This window comes from Tasmannia lanceolata, unplaced genomic scaffold, assembly GCF_043159265.1.
Source record: "Tasmannia lanceolata isolate RefF3 unplaced genomic scaffold, GAP_Taslan_0.1 ptg000003l, whole genome shotgun sequence".
NCBI classification, from domain to species: Eukaryota; Viridiplantae; Streptophyta; class Magnoliopsida; order Canellales; family Winteraceae; genus Tasmannia; species Tasmannia lanceolata.
Genome location: NW_027518680.1, coordinates 30543387 through 30556171, shown reverse-complemented (window position 1 = coordinate 30556171; position 12785 = coordinate 30543387). Strand labels below are relative to the sequence as shown.

The 12785-nt window shown below is 48.3% G+C and overlaps 18 non-coding genes across 18 annotated transcripts; all 18 read right to left on the bottom strand.

Moving 5' to 3' along the window:
• Positions 1–93: 93 nt before the first annotated feature.
• LOC143873008 (5S ribosomal RNA) lies at positions 94–212 on the bottom strand. Its single transcript, XR_013247730.1, has one exon. It is a non-coding gene; the product is annotated as a 5S ribosomal RNA (ribosomal RNA).
• Positions 213–809: 597 nt separating this feature from the next.
• On the bottom strand, positions 810–928 carry LOC143871520 (5S ribosomal RNA). The gene has a single exon (XR_013246283.1). It is a non-coding gene; the product is annotated as a 5S ribosomal RNA (ribosomal RNA).
• A 597-nt stretch (positions 929–1525) lies between these two features.
• Positions 1526–1644, bottom strand: LOC143874032 (5S ribosomal RNA). Its single transcript, XR_013248722.1, has one exon. It is a non-coding gene; the product is annotated as a 5S ribosomal RNA (ribosomal RNA).
• A 596-nt stretch (positions 1645–2240) lies between these two features.
• Positions 2241–2359, bottom strand: LOC143873791 (5S ribosomal RNA). The gene has a single exon (XR_013248490.1). It is a non-coding gene; the product is annotated as a 5S ribosomal RNA (ribosomal RNA).
• A 597-nt stretch (positions 2360–2956) lies between these two features.
• Positions 2957–3075, bottom strand: LOC143871590 (5S ribosomal RNA). Its single transcript, XR_013246352.1, has one exon. It is a non-coding gene; the product is annotated as a 5S ribosomal RNA (ribosomal RNA).
• Positions 3076–3672: 597 nt separating this feature from the next.
• Positions 3673–3791, bottom strand: LOC143873433 (5S ribosomal RNA). Its single transcript, XR_013248142.1, has one exon. It is a non-coding gene; the product is annotated as a 5S ribosomal RNA (ribosomal RNA).
• Positions 3792–4388: 597 nt separating this feature from the next.
• Positions 4389–4507, bottom strand: LOC143871589 (5S ribosomal RNA). Its single transcript, XR_013246351.1, has one exon. It is a non-coding gene; the product is annotated as a 5S ribosomal RNA (ribosomal RNA).
• Positions 4508–5104: 597 nt separating this feature from the next.
• Positions 5105–5223, bottom strand: LOC143871588 (5S ribosomal RNA). Its single transcript, XR_013246350.1, has one exon. It is a non-coding gene; the product is annotated as a 5S ribosomal RNA (ribosomal RNA).
• A 597-nt stretch (positions 5224–5820) lies between these two features.
• Positions 5821–5939, bottom strand: LOC143871587 (5S ribosomal RNA). The gene has a single exon (XR_013246349.1). It is a non-coding gene; the product is annotated as a 5S ribosomal RNA (ribosomal RNA).
• Positions 5940–6536: 597 nt separating this feature from the next.
• LOC143871586 (5S ribosomal RNA) lies at positions 6537–6655 on the bottom strand. The gene has a single exon (XR_013246348.1). It is a non-coding gene; the product is annotated as a 5S ribosomal RNA (ribosomal RNA).
• Positions 6656–7252: 597 nt separating this feature from the next.
• Positions 7253–7371, bottom strand: LOC143871584 (5S ribosomal RNA). Its single transcript, XR_013246346.1, has one exon. It is a non-coding gene; the product is annotated as a 5S ribosomal RNA (ribosomal RNA).
• A 597-nt stretch (positions 7372–7968) lies between these two features.
• Positions 7969–8087, bottom strand: LOC143871583 (5S ribosomal RNA). Its single transcript, XR_013246345.1, has one exon. It is a non-coding gene; the product is annotated as a 5S ribosomal RNA (ribosomal RNA).
• A 597-nt stretch (positions 8088–8684) lies between these two features.
• Positions 8685–8803, bottom strand: LOC143871582 (5S ribosomal RNA). The gene has a single exon (XR_013246344.1). It is a non-coding gene; the product is annotated as a 5S ribosomal RNA (ribosomal RNA).
• A 597-nt stretch (positions 8804–9400) lies between these two features.
• On the bottom strand, positions 9401–9519 carry LOC143871580 (5S ribosomal RNA). Its single transcript, XR_013246343.1, has one exon. It is a non-coding gene; the product is annotated as a 5S ribosomal RNA (ribosomal RNA).
• Positions 9520–10116: 597 nt separating this feature from the next.
• On the bottom strand, positions 10117–10235 carry LOC143871579 (5S ribosomal RNA). The gene has a single exon (XR_013246342.1). It is a non-coding gene; the product is annotated as a 5S ribosomal RNA (ribosomal RNA).
• A 597-nt stretch (positions 10236–10832) lies between these two features.
• Positions 10833–10951, bottom strand: LOC143871578 (5S ribosomal RNA). The gene has a single exon (XR_013246341.1). It is a non-coding gene; the product is annotated as a 5S ribosomal RNA (ribosomal RNA).
• A 597-nt stretch (positions 10952–11548) lies between these two features.
• On the bottom strand, positions 11549–11667 carry LOC143871577 (5S ribosomal RNA). The gene has a single exon (XR_013246340.1). It is a non-coding gene; the product is annotated as a 5S ribosomal RNA (ribosomal RNA).
• Positions 11668–12264: 597 nt separating this feature from the next.
• LOC143871576 (5S ribosomal RNA) lies at positions 12265–12383 on the bottom strand. The gene has a single exon (XR_013246339.1). It is a non-coding gene; the product is annotated as a 5S ribosomal RNA (ribosomal RNA).
• Positions 12384–12785: the final 402 nt, after the last annotated feature.

Genomic DNA, 12785 nt, shown 5'->3' with positions numbered 1-12785 from the left:
GGCGACGCACTAAACGTGCGTTTCAGTTCGCATCGATGTTCCAGAACCGAAAGATTGTTCGAAAAAAGTGGTAGATAGCCGAAAAAAGTGACAGGGGTGCAACACGAGGACTTCCCAAGAGGTCACCCATCCTAGTACTACTCTCGCCCAAGCACGCTTAACTTCGGAGTTCTGATGGGATCCAGTGCATTTGTGCTGGTATGATCGCACCCAGCATGCCTCTCCATTGTCAAAGTAATAAAGAGTTTCCACTCGCATTGTCGTACGAAGTCCGTTTAAATGAAAGTGCGAAAAAATCCTGCTAGATGACACCGGATGGACGATCCGAGCATGTCGGGAAGCCGGATGACCGCTAAGGCTGTCATCGCGCGATTAATCTTCCCGAGTACCCCCGAATCAATATAAGAATCGCGACGATCTGACGGGCGGATCAAAAGTTATCGTCGGAACGATATTTGTGCACCAAGGGTAGCTCACGGCCAGTAAACACCTTCCGACCGGATTCATGACTCGCATCCACTATTACACTCATCCGCTATAGCCTGTACGTCACTGAATCTAAACAAACCCCCGCTATAATTTGACCGCAAATGAAATGTCAGAACGAATTCCGTTTATCGAATCAAACGACACTATCAGCCCGCCATAATAAAGACCGGACGTCTTTGAATTCACCATCCGGAAGAAAATAAAAAGATCCGAACCGAAACGTAGGAGGCGACGCACTAAACGTGCGTTTCAGTTCGCATCGATGTTCCAGAACCGAAAGATTGTTCGAAAAAAGTGGTAGATAGCCGAAAAAAGTGACAGGGGTGCAACACGAGGACTTCCCAGGAGGTCACCCATCCTAGTACTACTCTCGCCCAAGCACACTTAACTTCGGAGTTCTGATGGGATCCAGTGCATTTGTGCTGGTATGATCGCACCCAGCATGCCTCTCCATTGTCAAAGTAATAAAGAGTTTCCACTCGCATTGTCGTACGAAGTCCGTTTAAATGAAAGTGCGAAAAAATCCTGCTAGATGACACCGGATGGACGATCCGAGCATGTCGGGAAGCCGGATGACCGCCAGGGCTGTCATCGCGCGATGAATCTTCCCGAGTACCCCCGAATCAATATAAGAATCGCCACGATCTGACGGGCGGATCAAAAGTTATCGTCGGAACGATATTTGTGCACCAAGGGTAGCTCACGGCCAGTAAACACCTTCCGACCGGATTCATGACTCGCATCCACTAGTACACTCATCCGCTATAGCCTGTACGTCACTGAATCTAAACAAATCCCCGCTATAATTTGACCGCAAATGAAATGTCAGAACGAATTCCGTTTATCGAATCAAACGACACTATCACCCCGCCATAATAAAGACCGGACGTGTTTGAATTCACCATCCGGAAGAAAATAAAAAGATCCGAACCGAAACGTAGGAGGCGACGCACTAAACGTGCGTTTCAGTTCGCATCGATGTTCCAGAACCGAAAGATTGTTCGAAAAAAGTGGTAGATAGCCGAAAAAAGTGACAGGGGTGCAACACGAGGACTTCCCAGGAGGTCACCCATCCTAGTACTACTCTCGCCCAAGCACGCTTAACTTCGGAGTTCTGATTGGATCCAGTGCATTTGTGCTGGTATGATCGCACCCAGCATGCCTCTCCATTGTCAAAGTAATAAAGAGTTTCCACTCGCACTGTCGTACGAAGTCCGTTTAAATGAAAGTGCGAAAAAATCCTGCTAGATGACACCGGATGGACGATCCGAGCATGTCGGGAAGCCGGATGACCGCCAGGGCTGTCATCGCGCGATGAATCTTCCCGAGTACCCCCGAATCAATATAAGAATCGCCACGATCTGACGGGCGGATCAAAAGTTATCGTCGGAACGATATTTGTGCACCAAGGGTAGCTCACGGCCAGTAAACACCATCCGACCGGATTCATGACTCGTATCCACTAGTACACTCATCCGCTATAGCCTGTACGTCACTGAATCTTAAAAACCCCCGCTATAATTTGACTGCAAATGAAATGTCAGAACGAATTCCGTTTATCGAATCAAACGACACTATCACCCCGCCATAATAAAGACCGGACGTCTTTGAATTCACCATCCGGAAGAAAATAAAAAGATCCGAACCGAAACGTAGGAGGCGACGCACTAAACGTGCGTTTCAGTTAGCATCGATGTTCCAGAACCGAAAGATTGTTCGAAAAAAGTGGTAGATAGCCGAAAAAAGTGACAGGGGTGCAACACGAGGACTTTCCAGGAGGTCACCCATCCTAGTACTACTCTCGCCCAAGCACGCTTAACTTCGGAGTTCTGATGGGATCCAGTGCATTTGTGCTGGTATGATCGCACCCAGCATGCCTCTCCATTGTCAAAGTAATTAAGAGTTTCCACTCGCATTGTCGTACGAAGTCCGTTTAAATGAAAGTGCGAAAAAATCCTGCTAGATGACACCGGATGGACGATCCGAGCATGTCGGGAAGCCGGATGACCGCCAGGGCTGTCATCGCGCGATGGATCTTCCCGAGTACCCCCGAATCAATATAAGAATCGCCACGATCTGACGGGCGGATCAAAAGTTATCGTCGGAACGATATTTGTGCACCAAGGGTAGCTCACGGCCAGTAAACACCTTCCGACCGGATTCATGACTCGCATCCACTAGTACACTCATCCGCTATAGCCTGTACGTCACTGAATCTAAACAAACCCCCGCTATAATTTGACCGCAAATGAAATGTCAGAACGAATTCCGTTTATCGAATCAAACGACACTATCACCCCGCCATAATAAAGACCGGACGTCTTTGAATTCACCATCCGGAAGAAAATAAAAAGATCCGAACCGAAACGTAGGAGGCGACGCACTAAACGTGCGTTTCAGTTCGCATCGATGTTCCAGAACCGAAAGATTGTTCGAAAAAAGTGGTAGATAGCCGAAAAAAGTGACAGGGGTGCAACACGAGGACTTCCCAGGAGGTCACCCATCCTAGTACTACTCTCGCCCAAGCACGCTTAACTTCGGAGTTCTGATGGGATCCAGTGCATTTGTGCTGGTATGATCGCACCCAGCATGCCTCTCCATTGTCAAAGTAATAAAGAGTTTCCACTCGCATTGTCGTACGAAGTCCGTTTAAATGAAAGTGCGAAAAAATCCTGCTAGATGACACCGGATGGACGATCCGAGCATGTCGGGAAGCCGGATGACCGCCAGGGCTGTAATCGCGCGATGGATCTTCCCGAGTACCCCCGAATCAATATAAGAATCGCCACGATCTGACGGGCGGATCAAAAGTTATCGTCGGAACGATATTTGTGCACCAAGGGTAGCTCACGGCCAGTAAACACCTTCCGACCGGATTCATGACTCGCATCCACTAGTACACTCATCCGCTATAGCCTGTACGTCACTGAATCTAAACAAACCCCCGCTATAATTTGACTGCAAATGAAATGTCAGAACGAATTCCGTTTATCGAATCAAACGACACTATCACCCCGCCATAATAAAGACCGGACGTCTTTGAATTCACCATCCGGAAGAAAATAAAAAGATCCGAACCGAAACGTAGGAGGCGACGCACTAAACGTGCGTTTCAGTTCGCATCGATGTTCCAGAACCGAAAGATTGTTCGAAAAAAGTGGTAGATAGCCGAAAAAAGTGACAGGTGTGCAACACGAGGACTTCCCAGGAGGTCACCCATCCTAGTACTACTCTCGCCCAAGCACGCTTAACTTCGGAGTTCTGATGGGATCCAGTGCATTTGTGCTGGTATGATCGCACCCAGCATGCCTCTCCATTGTCAAAGTAATTAAGAGTTTCCACTCGCATTGTCGTACGAAGTCCGTTTAAATGAAAGTGCGAAAAAATCCTGCTAGATGACACCGGATGGACGATCCGAGCATGTCGGGAAGCCGGATGACCGCCAGGGCTGTCATCGCGCGATGGATCTTCCCGAGTACCCCCGAATCAATATAAGAATCGCCACGATCTGACGGGCGGATCAAAAGTTATCGTCGGAACGATATTTGTGCACCAAGGGTAGCTCACGGCCAGTAAACACCTTCCGACCGGATTCATGACTCGCATCCACTAGTACACTCATCCGCTATAGCCTGTACGTCACTGAATCTAAACAAACCCCCGCTATAATTTGACCGCAAATGAAATGTCAGAACGAATTCCGTTTATCGAATCAAACGACACTATCACCCCGCCATAATAAAGACCGGACGTCTTTGAATTCACCATCCGGAAGAAAATAAAAAGATCCGAACCGAAACGTAGGAGGCGACGCACTAAACGTGCGTTTCAGTTCGCATCGATGTTCCAGAACCGAAAGATTGTTCGAAAAAAGTGGTAGATAGCCGAAAAAAGTGACAGGGGTGCAACACGAGGACTTCCCAGGAGGTCACCCATCCTAGTACTACTCTCGCCCAAGCACGCTTAACTTCGGAGTTCTGATGGGATCCAGTGCATTTGTGCTGGTATGATCGCACCCAGCATGCCTCTCCATTGTCAAAGTAATAAAGAGTTTCCACTCGCATTGTCGTACGAAGTCCGTTTAAATGAAAGTGCGAAAAAATCCTGCTAGATGGCACCGGATGGACGATCCGAGCATGTCGGGAAGCCGGATGACCGCCAGGGCTGTCATCGCGCGATGGATCTTCCCGAGTACCCCCGAATCAATATAAGAATCGCCACGATCTGACGGGCGGATCAAAAGTTATCGTCGGAACGATATTTGTGCACCAAGGGTAGCTCACGGCCAGTAAACACCTTCCGACCGGATTCATGACTCGCATCCACTAGTACACTCATCCGCTATAGCCTGTACGTCACTGAATCTAAACAAACCCCCGCTATAATTTGACTGCAAATGAAATGTCAGAACGAATTCCGTTTATCGAATCAGAAGACACTATCACCCCGCCATAATAAAGACCGGACGTCTTTGAATTCACCATCCGGAAGAAAATAAAAAGATCCGAACCGAAACGTAGGAGGCGACGCACTAAACGTGCGTTTCAGTTCGCATCGATGTTCCAGAACCGAAAGATTGTTCGAAAAAAGTGGTAGATAGCCGAAAAAAGTGACAGGGGTGCAACACGAGGACTTCCCAGGAGGTCACCCATCCTAGTACTACTCTCGCCCAAGCACGCTTAACTTCGGAGTTCTGATGGGATCCAGTGCATTTGTGCTGGTATGATCGCACCCAGCATGCCTCTCCATTGTCAAAGTAATTAAGAGTTTCCACTCGCATTGTCGTACGAAGTCCGTTTAAATGAAAGTGCGAAAAAATCCTGCTAGATGACACCGGATGGACGATCCGAGCATGTCGGGAAGCCGGATGACCGCCAGGGCTGTCATCGCGCGATGGATCTTCCCGAGTACCCCCGAATCAATATAAGAATCGCGACGATCTGACGGGCGGATCAAAAGTTATCGTCGGAACGATATTTGTGCACCAAGGGTAGCTCACGGCCAGTAAACACCTTCCGACCGGATTCATGACTCGCATCCACTAGTACACTCATCCGCTATAGCCTGTACGTCACTGAATCTAAACAAACCCCCGCTATAATTTGACCGCAAATGAAATGTCAGAACGAATTCCGTTTATCGAATCAAACGACACTATCACCTCGCCATAATAAAGACCGGACGTCTTTGAATTCACCATCCGGAAGAAAATAAAAAGATCCGAACCGAAACGTAGGAGGCGACGCACTAAACGTGCGTTTCAGTTCGCATCGATGTTCCAGAACCGAAAGATTGTTCGAAAAAAGTGGTAGATAGCCGAAAAAAGTGACAGGGGTGCAACACGAGGACTTCCCAGGAGGTCACCCATCCTAGTACTACTCTCGCCCAAGCACGCTTAACTTCGGAGTTCTGATGGGATCCAGTGCATTTGTGCTGGTATGATCGCACCCAGCATTCCTTTCCATTGTCAAAGTAATAAAGAGTTTCCACTCGCATTGTCGTACGAAGTCCGTTTAAATGAAAGTGCGAAAAAATCCTGCTAGATTACACCGGATGGACGATCCGAGCATGTCGGGAAGCCGGATGACCGCCAGGGCTGTCATCGCGCGATTTATCTTCCCGAGTAGCCCCGAATCAATATAAGAATCGCTACGATCTGACGGGCGGATCAAAAGTTATCGTCGGAACGATATTTGTGCACCAAGGGTAGCTCACGGCCAGTAAACACCTTCCGACCGGATTCATGACTCGCATCCACTAGTACACTCATCCGCTATAGCCTGTACGTCACTGAATCTAAACAAACCCCCGCTATAATTTGACTGCAAATGAAATGTTAGAACGAATTCCGTTTATCGAATCAAACGACACTATCACCCCGCCATAATAAAGACCGGACGTCTTTGAATTCACCATCCGGAAGAAAATAAAAAGATCCGAACCGAAACGTAGGAGGCGACGCACTAAACGTGCGTTTCAGTTCGCATCGATGTTCCAGAACCGAAAGATTGTTCGAAAAAAGTGGTAGATAGCCGAAAAAAGTGACAGGGGTGCAACACGAGGACTTCCCAGGAGGTCACCCATCCTAGTACTACTCTCGCCCAAGCACGCTTAACTTCGGAGTTCTGATGGGATCCAGTGCATTTGTGCTGGTATGATCGCACCCAGCATGCCTCTCCATTGTCAAAGTAATAAAGAGTTTCCACTCGCATTGTCGTACGAAGTCCGTTTAAATGAAAGTGCGAAAAAATCCTGCTAGATGACACCGGATGGACGATCCGAGCATGTCGGGAAGCCGGATGACCGCCAGGGCTGTCATCGCGCGATGGATCTTCCCGAGTACCCCCGAATCAATATAAGAATCGTCACGATCTGACGGGCGGATCAAAAGTTATCGTCGGAACGATATTTGTGCACCAAGGGTAGCTCACGGCCAGTAAACACCTTCCGACCGGATTCATGACTCGCATCCACTAGTACACTCATCCGCTATAGCCTGTACGTCACTGAATCTAAACAAACCCCCGCTATAATTTGACTGCAAATGAAATGTCAGAACGAATTCCGTTTATCGAATCAAACGACACTATCACCCCGCCATAATAAAGACCGGACGTCTTTGAATTCACCATCCGGAAGAAAATAAAAAGATCCGAACCGAAACGTAGGAGGCGACGCACTAAACGTGCGTTTCAGTTCGCATCGATGTTCCAGAACCGAAAGATTGTTCGAAAAAAGTGGTAGATAGCCGAAAAAAGTGACAGGGGTGCAACACGAGGACTTCCCAGGAGGTCACCCATCCTAGTACTACTCTCGCCCAAGCACGCTTAACTTCGGAGTTCTGATGGGATCCAGTGCATTTGTGCTGGTATGATCGCACCCAGCATGCCTCTCCATTGTCAAAGTAATAAAGAGTTTCCACTCGCATTGTCGTACGAAGTCCGTTTAAATGAAAGTGCGAAAAAATCCTGCTAGATGACACCGGATGGACGATCCGAGCATGTCGGGAAGCCGGATGACCGCCAGGGCCGTCATCGCGCGATGGATCTTCCCGAGTACCCCCGAATCAATATAAGAATCGCCACGATCTGACGGGCGGATCAAAAGTTATCGTCGGAACGATATTTGTGCACCAAGGGTAGCTCACGGCCAGTAAACACCTTCCGACCGGATTCATGACTCGCATCCACTAGTACACTCATCCGCTATAGCCTGTACGTCACTGAATCTAAACAAACCCCCGCTATAATTTGACCGCAAATGAAATGTCAGAACGAATTCCGTTTATCGAATCAAACGACACTATCACCCCGCCATAATAAAGACCGGACGTCTTTGAATTCACCATCCGGAAGAAAATAAAAAGATCCGAACCGAAACGTAGGAGGCGACGCACTAAACGTGCGTTTCAGTTCGCATCGATGTTCCAGAACCGAAAGATTGTTCGAAAAAAGTGGTAGATAGCCGAAAAAAGTGACAGGGGTGCAACACGAGGACTTCCCAGGAGGTCACCCATCCTAGTACTACTCTCGCCCAAGCACGCTTAACTTCGGAGTTCTGATGGGATCCAGTGCATTTGTGCTGGTATGATCGCACCCAGCATGCCTCTCCATTGTCAAAGTAATTAAGAGTTTCCACTCGCATTGTCGTACGAAGTCCGTTTAAATGAAAGTGCGAAAAAATCCTGCTAGATGACACCGGATGGACGATCCGAGCATGTCGGGAAGCCGGATGACCGCCAGGGCTGTCATCGCGCGATGGATCTTCCCGAGTACCCCCGAATCAATATAAGAATCGCCACGATCTGACGGGCGGATCAAAAGTTATCGTCGGAACGATATTTGTGCACCAAGGGTAGCTCACGGCCAGTAAACACCTTCCGACCGGATTCATGACTCGCATCCACTAGTACACTCATCCGCTATAGCCTGTACGTCACTGAATCTAAACAAACCCCCGCTATAATTTGACCGCAAATGAAATGTCAGAACGAATTCCGTTTATCGAATCAAACGACACTATCACCCCGCCATAATAAAGACCGGACGTCTTTGAATTCACCATCCGGAAGAAAATAAAAAGATCCGAACCGAAACGTAGGAGGCGACGCACTAAACGTGCGTTTCAGTTCGCATCGATGTTCCAGAACCGAAAGATTGTTCGAAAAAAGTGGTAGATAGCCGAAAAAAGTGACAGGGGTGCAACACGAGGACTTCCCAGGAGGTCACCCATCCTAGTACTACTCTCGCCCAAGCACGCTTAACTTCGGAGTTCTGATGGGATCCAGTGCATTTGTGCTGGTATGATCGCACCCAGCATGCCTCTCCATTGTCAAAGTAATAAAGAGTTTCCACTCGCATTGTCGTACGAAGTCCGTTTAAATGAAAGTGCGAAAAAATCCTGCTAGATGGCACCGGATGGACGATCCGAGCATGTCGGGAAGCCGGATGACCGCCAGGGCTGTCATCGCGCGATGGATCTTCCCGAGTACCCCCGAATCAATATAAGAATCGCCACGATCTGACGGGCGGATCAAAAGTTATCGTCGGAACGATATTTGTGCACCAAGGGTAGCTCACGGCCAGTAAACACCTTCCGACCGGATTCATGACTCGCATCAACTAGTACACTCATCCGCTATAGCCTGTACGTCACTGAATCTAAACAAACCCCCGCTATAATTTGACTGCAAATGAAATGTCAGAACGAATTCCGTTTATCGAATCAAACGACACTATCACCCCGCCATAATAAAGACCGGACGTCTTTGAATTCACCATCCGGAAGAAAATAAAAAGATCCGAACCGAAACGTAGGAGGCGACGCACTAAACGTGCGTTTCAGTTCGCATCGATGTTCCAGAACCGAAAGATTGTTCGAAAAAAGTGGTAGATAGCCGAAAAAAGTGACAGGGGTGCAACACGAGGACTTCCCAGGAGGTCACCCATCCTAGTACTACTCTCGCCCAAGCACGCTTAACTTCGGAGTTCTGATGGGATCCAGTGCATTTGTGCTGGTATGATCGCACCCAGCATGCCTCTCCATTGTCAAAGTAATTAAGAGTTTCCACTCGCATTGTCGTACGAAGTCCGTTTAAATGAAAGTGCGAAAAAATCCTGCTAGATGACACCGGATGGACGATCCGAGCATGTCGGGAAGCCGGATGACCGCCAGGGCTGTCATCGCGCGATGGATCTTCCCGAGTACCCCCGAATCAATATAAGAATCGTCACGATCTGACGGGCGGATCAAAAGTTATCGTCGGAACGATATTTGTGCACCAAGGGTAGCTCACGGCCAGTAAACACCTTCCGACCGGATTCATGACTCGCATCCACTAGTACACTCATCCGCTATAGCCTGTACGTCACTGAATCTAAACAAACCCCCGCTATAATTTGACCGCAAATGAAATGTCAGAACGAATTCCGTTTATCGAATCAAACGACACTATCACCCCGCCATAATAAAGACCGGACGTGTTTGAATTCACCATCCGGAAGAAAATAAAAAGATCCGAACCGAAACGTAGGAGGCGACGCACTAAACGTGCGTTTCAGTTCGCATCGATGTTCCAGAACCGAAAGATTGTTCGAAAAAAGTGGTAGATAGCCGAAAAAAGTGACAGGGGTGCAACACGAGGACTTCCCAGGAGGTCACCCATCCTAGTACTACTCTCGCCCAAGCACGCTTAACTTCGGAGTTCTGATGGGATCCAGTGCATTTGTGCTGGTATGATCGCACCCAGCATGCCTCTCCATTGTCAAAGTAATAAAGAGTTTCCACTCGCATTGTCGTACGAAGTCCGTTTAAATGAAAGTGCGAAAAAATCCTGCTAGATGACACCGGATGGACGATCCGAGCATGTCGGGAAGCCGGATGACCGCCAGGGCTGTCATCGCGCGATGGATCTTCCCGAGTACCCCCGAATCAATATAAGAATCGTCACGATCTGACGGGCGGATCAAAAGTTATCGTCGGAACGATATTTGTGCACCAAGGGTAGCTCACGGCCAGTAAACACCTTCCGACCGGATTCATGACTCGCATCCACTAGTACACTCATCCGCTATAGCCTGTACGTCACTGAATCTAAACAAACCCCCGCTATAATTTGACTGCAAATGAAATGTCAGAACGAATTCCGTTTATCGAATCAAACGACACTATCACCCCGCCATAATAAAGACCGGACGTCTTTGAATTCACCATCCGGAAGAAAATAAAAAGATCCGAACCGAAACGTAGGAGGCGACGCACTAAACGTGCGTTTCAGTTCGCATCGATGTTCCAGAACCGAAAGATTGTTCGAAAAAAGTGGTAGATAGCCGAAAAAAGTGACAGGGGTGCAACACGAGGACTTCCCAGGAGGTCACCCATCCTAGTACTACTCTCGCCCAAGCACGCTTAACTTCGGAGTTCTGATGGGATCCAGTGCATTTGTGCTGGTATGATCGCACCCAGCATGCCTCTCCATTGTCAAAGTAATTAAGAGTTTCCACTCGCATTGTCGTACGAAGTCCGTTTAAATGAAAGTGCGAAAAAATCCTGCTAGATGACACCGGATGGACGATCCGAGCATGTCGGGAAGCCGGATGACCGCCAGGGCTGTCATCGCGCGATTTATCTTCCCGAGTAGCCCCGAATCAATATAAGAATCGCTACGATCTGACGGGCGGATCAAAAGTTATCGTCGGAACGATATTTGTGCACCAAGGGTAGCTCACGGCCAGTAAACACCTTCCGACCGGATTCATGACTCGCATCCACTAGTACACTCATCCGCTATAGCCTGTACGTCACTGAATCTAAACAAACCCCCGCTATAATTTGACTGCAAATGAAATGTTAGAACGAATTCCGTTTATCGAATCAAACGACACTATCACCCCGCCATAATAAAGACCGGACGTCTTTGAATTCACCATCCGGAAGAAAATAAAAAGATCCGAACCGAAACGTAGGAGGCGACGCACTAAACGTGCGTTTCAGTTCGCATCGATGTTCCAGAACCGAAAGATTGTTCGAAAAAAGTGGTAGATAGCCGAAAAAAGTGACAGGGGTGCAACACGAGGACTTCCCAGGAGGTCACCCATCCTAGTACTACTCTCGCCCAAGCACGCTTAACTTCGGAGTTCTGATGGGATCCAGTGCATTTGTGCTGGTATGATCGCACCCAGCATGCCTCTCCATTGTCAAAGTAATAAAGAGTTTCCACTCGCATTGTCGTACGAAGTCCGTTTAAATGAAAGTGCGAAAAAATCCTGCTAGATGACACCGGATGGACGATCCGAGCATGTCGGGAAGCCGGATGACCGCCAGGGCTGTCATCGCGCGATGGATCTTCCCGAGTACCCCCGAATCAATATAAGAATCGTCACGATCTGACGGGCGGATCAAAAGTTATCGTCGGAACGATATTTGTGCACCAAGGGTAGCTCACGGCCAGTAAACACCTTCCGACCGGATTCATGACTCGCATCCACTAGTACACTCATCCGCTATAGCCTGTACGTCACTGAATCTAAACAAACCCCCGCTATAATTTGACTGCAAATGAAATGTCAGAACGAATTCCGTTTATCGAATCAAACGACACTATCACCCCGCCATAATAAAGACCGGACGTCTTTGAATTCACCATCCGGAAGAAAATAAAAAGATCCGAACCGAAACGTAGGAGGCGACGCACTAAACGTGCGTTTCAGTTCGCATCGATGTTCCAGAACCGAAAGATTGTTCGAAAAAAGTGGTAGATAGCCGAAAAAAGTGACAGGGGTGCAACACGAGGACTTCCCAGGAGGTCACCCATCCTAGTACTACTCTCGCCCAAGCACGCTTAACTTCGGAGTTCTGATGGGATCCAGTGCATTTGTGCTGGTATGATCGCACCCAGCATGCCTCTCCATTGTCAAAGTAATTAAGAGTTTCCACTCGCATTGTCGTACGAAGTCCGTTTAAATGAAAGTGCGAAAAAATCCTGCTAGATGACACCGGATGGACGATCCGAGCATGTCGGGAAGCCGGATGACCGCCAGGGCTGTCATCGCGCGATTTATCTTCCCGAGTAGCCCCGAATCAATATAAGAATCGCTACGATCTGACGGGCGGATCAAAAGTTATCGTCGGAACGATATTTGTGCACCAAGGGTAGCTCACGGCCAGTAAACACCTTCCGACCGGATTCATGACTCGCATCCACTAGTACACTCATCCGCTATAGCCTGTACGTCACTGAATCTAAACAAACCCCCGCTATAATTTGACTGCAAATGAAATGTTAGAACGAATTCCGT